The sequence below is a fragment of the Colossoma macropomum genome, unplaced genomic scaffold (assembly GCF_904425465.1).
Source record: "Colossoma macropomum unplaced genomic scaffold, Colossoma_macropomum, whole genome shotgun sequence".
In the NCBI taxonomy this organism is placed as follows: Eukaryota; Metazoa; Chordata; class Actinopteri; order Characiformes; family Serrasalmidae; genus Colossoma; species Colossoma macropomum.
The window spans coordinates 2,584,434-2,594,990 of NW_023494784.1; positions in this window are offsets into that span (position 1 = coordinate 2,584,434).

Genomic DNA, 10,557 nt, shown 5'->3' on the forward strand with positions numbered 1-10,557 from the left:
CCAAAAGTGGCTTCAGCGGTTTTCATAGCGTGAGATAAGAAAGAGGAGCTGGCTAACGAGCTAATGCTAACTGTGTTTTCAAGTTCCTTACAAAGACAGCAGGCCAAAGCTCAGCACCTGGGGTGAAGAACAAATGCAGGAACCAACACCAAATCATGATGACCCCCTCCTCAGTAGTCCAGACCCCCATAAAGCCAGTGGGAGTCCATTTGTGCAGGAAATGGAGAAGTTCAGTTAGCATGCTAGCTTCTCAGACACATGAAGTTACTGTACAATGCTAGTAAAAACTATAGACATCTATAAAAATGTATAGGAAGCACAACTCCAGCTCCAAAAGTGGCTTTCATTGCGTGAGATAAGAAAGAGGAGCTGGCTAATGAGCTAATGCTAACTGTATGCAAGTTTTATTTGCGCTTCTGTTTATTTTATGTTTATGTTTATTATTTTGATGTGGAACAAAATTATCTTTAGACCTTTGATGCTATTTTTCAGGTTTCTTACAAAGACAGCCCAGCACCCGGGGTGACAAATGCAAAAATCAACACTAAATCATGATGATCCCCTCCTCAGTAGTCCAGACCCCCGTAAAGCCAGCAGGAGTCCATTTGTGCAAGAAATGGAGAACTTCAGTTAGCATGCTAGCTTCTCAGGCACATGTATTAAGGTACTGTAATGCTAGTAAAACTATAGAAGTCTATAAAAGTTTACGGCTCAATTCACATTTTATGCTTGTCAAAGTTGGTAATAAGACATTAGAACAGAATATTTCAGCTCCAAAAGTGGCTTCAGTGGCTTTCATAGCGTGAGATAAGAAAGAGGAGCTGGCTAACGAGCTAACGCTAACCGTATGCAAGCTACAAATCAAGTGAAGCCCATTTTATTTGTGTTTCTGCTCATTTTGATGTGGTAACAAACCCACCTCTGGACCTTCCCTGCTATTTTTCAAGCTCCTCACAAAGACAGCAGGCCAAAGCTCAGCACCCGGGGCGAAGGACAAATGCAGGAATCAGCACCGTAAATCACGATGACCCCCTGCTCAGCACTCCGCACCCCCATAAAGCCAGCAGGGGTCCGTTTACACAAGAAATGGAGAAGTTCGGTTAGCATTCCAGCTCCTCAGACAACTGTACGAAGTTACAGTTCTAATAAACAGAGTAAACTATTAAAGCTTACAGAAATAATTAGACAAGATTAGAAGGGAACGTTTCAGCTGTAAAAGCCTGAGAAGAAATAAGAGGAGCTGACTAATGAGGTTCGGTTAGCTGGCTCTTCAGACACTTCGATGAAAGATCATTGGGCCTCATTCACCAACCGTTCTTAAGGAGAAATTTCCAGTTACACATTGGATTCACGGAGATTCTGACACTCACGTCATGAATCTGACGTAGACCTTTTCTTAGGACCTTTCTCAAGAACACATTTAAGAGAAAAGTAAATAAGATGGGTCATTCTACAGAAACGTCCACTTTTCTATCTCTCCATAGGAGTCACTGGTGTTACACATAATAAAGGAAACACCAGAGACATTTTAATGAACAATGCATTTTACAGATTGGCTGCTACAGAACATTGAACTACATGTTGTCAATAATGGAACATCCACTAAAATATGGAATTTAATCCATTTGTATTCTATTTTTTCACAATTACCTCAGAATAAAGTCGGTCACACCAGTGACTTCAGCTAAAAGCTTCATATGAAATCATGAGCTAAATGAGAAAATCTCTGATAACTGAAACACACAGTGGACTCACCATGAGCTTTTCTTCATAGATCCTCAGAAAACAGGTAAAAGGGAGTCAAGTGATGTCATCAGTGTGACTTTTATTTCAAAATAAATGTTGTTATGCAGTGACACCAGTGACACGACTCCTGGGGACAACAACTTTCATTATATATTTTATAATATTTATTTGGCATTTGTTTTCTTTATGTCATTAAAATCATATATTCCATAGTCATGTATAGATTATTGCAGTTAAAATTGCAGAAAAATGTTTTTTTTACCTCAAAAAATGGCCTCAGCCTTTACACACGACTGTGAGGACGAGCTCTTCTGTGGTGCTCTGAATTCTATAGAATTGATTTAAAAACCAATATTGCTAAATTGAGGCTCAAGAAGGTGTAATTGTTCAAATAACTTATTGTTTTATTTTAAAATCTAAATAAATTGTAACATGTTTTTCAAGTGTAATATATCTGTAAACACTAGGGACACAGAAATGGACATTTCTGTAGAATGACCCATATATTGGTGAATGAGGCCTAATCCTAATAAACACGTTAGACGGGCTATAAAGTCCAAATTTCAAAGGACGTCTGGCTGTATCTTTTGTATGGCAAATGAATTACTCTGCACCCTCTAAAGCGTATCGTTTCATGCTGAGAGAAGAATACGTCTGAAAAGAAACAAAAGGAATCTGGGGACGTGATGAGCGAGACAATGCTTCATCCTTTCAGGAGAAATGCTGGTAACCCCCTCCTGGACTCTTTCCCAACAAGCAGTTATTCCGGTGATGTATAGCTTGGCTTTAAGGTAGGACTTAAGCCACCTGACAGGCAGTCTGAACAGCAAAAATCCCAAAACTGTATTTCAGGGTAACTGTATTTCAATCTAAAGCTAGTTTTGTGCATGCTAAGCATTCCATGTGTATGGCCTCCTCAGATAAAATGACCTTTCACAGAAAAAAAACTCCCAAATAATTTGGTAAATTGAAATTACACTTTTTTTTACACATATCTGATTAGCCAATGCATCTAACATTCCTACAGTGGAGCTACTGTTGCTAACATGTAATGGAAGCTTACTGTCAATTAGCACGGTGCTAACTGCATGCCTAAATCATTACATACCTTCCTCAAACATTCTTAACCCTCTTTTGCATGACGTTGCCTCTAGGCAACAAACCCATTTTCCTCACTTTACACTAACATTATACATATTTTACGACAATGACAGGGTTAATAATAAAGGGAGGAGTTTGGGTAAGTCAATAAAAGAATGTATTTGGTCATACTATCTCTTAATGGACACTTTTAAACCTCTTTTTTAACATTCAGTATCATTTTTTTTTTTGTTAAGAGAATTTTTTGTTTGTTGTCTAGAAGTAACACTGTAGGGCAGTGGAATGGATTCAGCCAGTCACAAGCCAGATCCCACCACTTCAGGGAAGACGGTTTTATATCATTTCTTCCCATTGTCACACAATGTTGCCTCAGGGCAACAAACCCCGAAAGGACCCCAGCACACATTATTATTGAAAAATATTTTTGAATTTTTTATAATAATAATTTAATAATTAGGTTGATTTTTTTTAAATTGACACACTGTTATCTTCAAATATGGCCTAAAGTACGAAATTCAGGCTTCAAGATGGATGCTAGCACTGTTTTTAGCTATGCTAATGTAATTCAATTCTCATTTCTATAGATGACACAACATAATCTGCTTTATATTGAGTATATTTATGCTTTAAACCAGACATGTCAAACTGGGGACCTTCCAGACCAAAGCGCTGCAGAGATTAACGTTTTACCCTCATCTAATGCTCTGAATTCAGTTCATCAAGGCTTTGCTAATTAGCTGAAGAGCTGAAGCCTGCAGTGCTTTGGCCTGTGAGGACTGGAGCCTAACGCATGTGCTTTAAACCATTCTATTTAAACATTCATGGCACTTTTATACCCTTCATAAAAAATTCTAAAATAATTCACAGCTTTATCGACCGACTGTAAGTTGTGATTTGCTGCAAGGACAGAAACTATGCGACTTCGGACATTCCAGGCATTACACTGGAAAAACCGCAATCCTTTTGACTGGACGCAGTGTGAGATATGAGAGAGCAATCTAGGTAACATGGCTCCACTTCAGAGGTGATAATTTGCGAGGCCTGGGTGCAATCCATTAATCTATTTGCAATATCTTCAGTGCAGGAAGCACCCTGTGGTTGTGAATGCAGCACACGAAGCAAAGAGCGATCATGTTTTGCTGCACATCTGTTACCGGCATGAAGACAAATGGGTTTAATATTCAACCTTCACTTCAGACACATAAAAAAGGGGAGAAAAGTCAAATAAAAAAATGGCCCAAAGCCATCGCAAAACCTGCAGCGGACAGCTGAGGTGAAATGCGGATTTCAGGCTTTTTGACACGGCCAACATCGCAAATGTTTCATGTAATCGACAAGCTAGCAGCGAAGCCTCAGACTAAACATAAGTGTGGAGTAGGAAGTGGACAAGCGCCGGTCAAACTGCTTTTTGGTTGGGGAATGAATGTGTTCACTCTTGGAATGGCTACTGTTTTAGCTATGCAACGTGTACTGTATGTCCAAAAGTATCCAGACAGCCCTTCAAATGTGTAAATTCGTCTACTTTAAGATCACCCTATTACTGACTCCGGCCACAGAAATAGAATGGGAAACTCTGGAGCAGCTGCACATGGGCGTAAGGTCACCATGCCCAACACCAAACGTGGGCTAGAGGGGTGTAAAGCCCCCCAGCATTGGGCTGTGGAGCAGTGGAACTGTGTTCTCTGCAGTGATGGACCTCCATCCAGTACCTTTAGGATGAGTTGGAGTAATCCAGAACTGATCATCCAACATCAGTACCTGACCTCACTAATGCTCAATCAAATCCTCACAGCAATGTTCCAACAGAGTAGCAGCAAAGAGGGGACAACCCCCCCTTGTAATACCATTTGATTTCAGAAGAAATAGTTCTGGACATTTATAGCTAACAGTGTGTCATACAGTGTTAGAAACCACACGATAATGCTTTAAACTTTTCAAATCCCAACTAGAACATCATGAGGCTCCTGGTGGAACAATATCCAGACGTCCAGACTGCGGGGATCAGGCCTGGATGGCTGCCCAGAGAAGGTGAGGAGGTCTGAAGGAGGAAGATGGCTCACCTGCGCCTCCGCTGGATATCCGCTGTCTCCATCAGCAGCTGTCTGACCTCCTTCTCTCTCTCCGCAGGGTAACAGAGTGATTCAGAGTGATTCATGGCCTAAAGCACGTGGCTGGATTCAGACTGAACCATGACAAGCAAACATGCTACAACGTGCTTCAGACGGAGCTCACAGCTTGAAACGTTTTCAAATGACTTTCACGCCTAGCAGTACATTGCAAATGCAATCAAACGCTGTCGACCTTATCCGGTGGCTGAGGTTTGCACTAGAGCTACGATGCTAACAAGAAATTGCTGCATGCTTAACCCTCTATTGCACGATGTTGCCTCAGGGCAACAAACTCATTTTCCTCACTTTACAATAACGTTATACATATTTAAAGACACTGATAGGGTTAGCAATAAATAGAGGAGTTTGAGTAAGTCAATAAAAAGCATATACTTGGTCATACTACCTCTTAGTGGGCACATTTAAACCTCTTTTTAAACATTAACATTATCAATTGTTTTTGTTATGAGAAGTTGCAGAAATATGTTTGTTGCCTAGAAGCAACACTGTGGACAGTGGAATGAATTTAGCCAGTCACAAGCCAGAACCCACTACTTCTGGGAATACAGCTCTATATCATTTTTCCTCATTGTCGTATAATGTTGCCTCAAGGCAACATACTCCAAAAGGACCCAGCACACATAATTTTTTGTTGTTGTTTTTGATTTGTTTGTTTTTTAATGTTTTCAAATGTAATAATCACGTCTGAAAAAATAAATCAAGGACTATTTTATGCAATAAAAGTGAATTGAATGATTTTTTTTAAATTGCTCTCATAATGCATGCAGTAGAGGGTTAAATCACACTTGCCTCAAACTGTGTGGAGCTGCTAAGTCATCTCTAACAGACTTGCTTATGTTGTTTCTGACACTAAAATCAACAGCAAGAGTCTTGAAGCCTGAATTTTGTTTATGCATCTTAAGTATCAGGATTATATCCGGATTGAGATTATCCGCATTAAAATGCAGGTATGAACGCACTCATTTAAATCAGATTTAAATTGCACTACTCAAACCAGATTAAGAGGTCTGAGATGCATGTTCTACAAATGTAAATGCATCCATCTTATGCGACAACCAATCTCGTGACTCTGCCTCCTGTTGTTCTGCATATAGGGAAGACTCCGCCCACCGGACCGCCACCATTAAACTGAGGCATCGCCGCTCCTTCAGTTCTTGAGTTTCTCCTTTGAGGTTAAATCAGCCTGAGATAGTTAAAATACAGTTGCGGTTTGGCTAATATTTACCTTGTCGTCTTTCAGCTTCTCGCTACAATACGTTGTGTTAGCGTATGTGGTTCATGAATGCCATGACTAACATGAAGCAAATTATTAAGCATTATACAACAGTTAGTTCCGGCCACGCGAGCTGATTGGTTGAGAAGTGTTCTAACTGTGCTGTTATTTCACCATAACATCACGGGTTTTTCACAAACACTGTATCACTCCACTAAGACGCCGTTGCTAAGCAACGACTTTGACAGCTGTAGGAGACGCTGAAGACATTTGAACGTTTTTACTTCTTACTTTGCCACAAACAGAAAACGGACACTTTTAAGATCACATTTGACCGACAGCCGATTTGGTCAGACTCTGAAGACGAGACGACACTAAATTCCCAAACTGTCATCACCACTGAGCAGCTTTTCAGTCGGCAGCTGTGACAGAAGAACAGCTAAACAACCTGGAATCAGCCAGAAATGAACCCAACACCATTCGCCAAACTAAATGGGCTGTAAGATGCTTTACAGACTGGCTGGAACAAAACAACATTAATACTGATCTGGCAAAAACTGACAAAACTGAGCTGAACCTGATATTGCGGCAGTTTTATGGCTCAGTCTGTACTTAAAAAGGCGAAGCTTACAGCAGACTGAGCAGCGAGTGGGCGGAGCTCGTTACTCTGACGTAGCAACAAGCTGCTTGTTAAGGAACTATAATTTGGTGAAGGAACTGTGAACATTAAAACATTCGCCGCGTTCACAGCCCAGTTTATTAATTTATTACTTTATTTATTTAACTGTTGTATTAAAGCAATAGAACACTCGAGGAGTGTGTTATCGCCAATAACATCACAGCTGTGATGATCTACGGCGACCAAATCACAGCCATGATGTTATTTCGCGATAACACACTCCCTCTCGGGCTCCATTGCTTAAGTAAACACTGCAAACTTTGTGTAAAGCTGGTGTGAAAATGAGTAATGTCATACAAAACCATGATTTTTGAGGCAGGAGCTGTCTTTTGAATAGAACAGAAGAAGATGGACCAGCACAGATGATTGGTTGTTGGATATGAGCTGATTTGCATATAACATAATATGTGAGAAGATACATTCAATGACCTGGTGTAAACGGGACACTGTGTCATAAAACCACATAAGCAAGTCTATTAGAGATGACATAACAACCCCACATGGGTGGTGTATTAGGCATGCAGTTAGCACCATGATAATTGGTGGGGTATAAGCTTTCTTCTTGCTGGCTACATCAGCCTCATAGCTCCGGTGCCAAAATGAACGAAGCGAACTTCAGACACCAAATATTTCTTGACAGATTGAGTTTTTTGGGTTTTCCACTAGGTTTTTTTTTACATTTGATTTTTCTCTGAACTACTTCTTTAATGGTAGTTTTAACCACAAAAGTACTGCAGTAAAAATAGAGGAAGAAGCTGCTCTGCATCTTCTTAAGACTCAGAACTGAAGGCCTGACACTGACACACATATGTGGGATCGATTACACGAGTGTAGCGCAACTCTTTCCAACCGAACTCCAGCAGCGTTCAGTTCCAGCCTTAATCTGAAACACCTGATCCAGCTAACGAAGGTCGCGAGGAGCAACTGTATACTAGAACCGGGTTTTCGTCAGATTATGGCTGGACGTGACCTCTTCAGGAACAAAGTCGGACGTGTCTGGCTGAACATTTTCAATTTAATAGCCAGCTTTGGCGCCCCCTGCTGGCGGGACTCAACTTCTACACAAATGGCCTGAACCTTTAGATCTTAAGCATTCCTCTGATTTTTCAAAAACATTTCTCCATAATTCAGAGGTTGAGATGTAGAGTCATTCAGAGTGATTGAATGACAAATGATTAACTGTACAGAAACTTACTGACCATTTCTGACTATAAATTATTTTTTAGCATTTAAAGAGAAAGAAGCCGTTTAGTTTAGGTCTAAACTGTTTGTAGATAACTTTTAACTTTTATCCACTTGTTTTATTTCTTATTATTGTGTAGAATTCCATGGATTTTTCCAAATATCTGCATAATTCAGTCGTTTACAGAGATGTAAACATAGTCAATCGTGATGGTTTAATCTGCAATAGTTCATTGCGGACACTCAGAAAAATTAAATTAAATTAAATTAAATTAAATAGTCATTTTATTTACTATCCAAAACCACCAGTGAACCTACACGAGTTTTTACGTCAGCAAATCTGAAAAAAAATCTCTTCTTTGGGGACTATTTTGCCACAATTTGCATGTATCCCTCCACCATGAATGGATTTTATGGCCAAAATCTTCTCAGCACTATCAGAACAGTGTCTCAGTCATCAGGCAGTGAATTCATAACCATTTCATGTAGGAACTTTCTGTGAGGGAGCTTTTAGAGGTGGACGTCTGGTTCCTATCACCACCACTGTGAACAGTTCTGACTCAGTAAGTTTCTCTAGAACGGAGCGTTTCACACCAAACCACTCTGAACCAGTCTGAACCACTCTGTTTACATCTTAACCAGTTAATTATGCAGAAAAGTTTCCCCTTGATGATGACACTCATTTATTTTGCAATGTGTATGTTCACATATTTAAATTCTCCATCATTGCTCTTAACCAAAATGGGACCATTAAACAGTCTTGCTTTTAAAAGTAAAGCATGCCTCCTAGTGGCTGTATGAGGCATTATCCAATGCAGTCCTCATCTCAGTTTAATGGTAATGGCTATTTGAATCAAATAGTTTAGTGATGTACAGTAGCTAAGCTTGGACAAACTAATTCCCAAAGGATTCTCCTTATTTCTACAACATTTTAGAATAATAATGAAGCTGTTCAAGCTCTGTAAACCCACATATGGAGTAACACACATCAAATCCACTCTTCTGTTTCAGATTCTTCAGTAGCCCCTCCCTTTGCCCTGATGCAGCCTTATACTTTGTGTTCTTTCAAGCAGCTTTGTTTGGGGCCTCCTATGATGTTTTTGCAACAGGACTGAAGAAGATAAAGTTATAAACGCACTGGCTCATCAATTTTTACTGATCTTAGACACTAATTTCAAGCATTTGAGCCTAAGGCCCAGTCCCAGTTCTTATTTTTACCCCTACCCCTTGTTTTCAAGTGTCTTCTTGCCCCTTGGAACTGAGTTATAAGTGGTAGTGGTTGAAATCTTCCCTCTGAAATGGGACCCTCAAATAAAAAGAGCATCACTTCATTAACAGCTACCAGCGCTGCTCTGTAGGCGACCCTGCCAGTCTGCAGTGACAGCAGAGGAGGGTAAAGTTCAGCTCCTCACTGCTGGGCTTTAGTTACATTTAGGGACTCATATGCCTTCAAAGAGGGGGGCAATTATTTATTATCACCCACCCCTAATTCTTCAGTGATATGAAGCTGAAGTCAGATATTCAACAGCTTCTCTGTTTGAATTTTCCCGTTCCACCTTAAATGGAGCAGCAGTTCTGATACCTGAGGCATCAGAATGGGAACGGGAAATTTAGCTTGCTAGCTAATGGGACGTCAGCTACTATTAGCGATTTTTTATGCTTGTTATGAAGAAAAGGACCAAAATACACTGAAACGACATTAAACTAAGATAATACAGTGATTATTGTAATTTTTTATCAGAGAAAATTCTCACATTTGTGGGGTTCTTTGGTCTCTTGTTCTCCATCTTACCGTTTTTTCATTTTTTCTCACATCACTCTGTTTGGAGTCTCTGAAAAACCTCGGTTTGGATGGTCTTGTAGCCCAAACACTTCACCCTCCCCCTCTATTTTAACAAAAATTAGACGTGAACATGCAAAACCCAGGGGTAGGGCTGAGTGGTAGGGGCGAGGGGTGAAATGGGACTGGGTGGCTATTTTTACGATAGGTAGGTGCAAACTTCAGACTAGTGCTGTAAACTGTACCACCTTAAAATGGACTTTTTAAAATTTCTGCATAATTCATGTAAACAGAGTCGTTCAGAGTGGTTTGGTGTGAAACATTCCGTTCTAGAGAAACTTGCTGAGTCAGAATTGTTCAGTGGTGGTGATAGGAACCAGACGTCCACCTCTAAAAGCTCCCTCACAGAAAGTTCCTACATGAAATGGTTATGAATTCACTGCCTGATGACTGAGACACTGTTTTATGATAGCTTTGAGAAGATTTTGGCCTAAAACGTAATTTTAAAATCAATTTGTGGTGGAGGGATACATGCACTGTGAAAAGTTCCCAAAGATTTTACCATTAAAACTCCTGTAGGTTCACTGGTGGTTTTGGATAGTAGATAAAAGGCGATGTTTGTGCTGTAGAGTCTCTACAATTAACCACTTCACAACCACTCTGAACGACTTTGTTTACATCTCAACCACTGAATTCTGAACATTTAACATTATTCAAACTAAAGAAA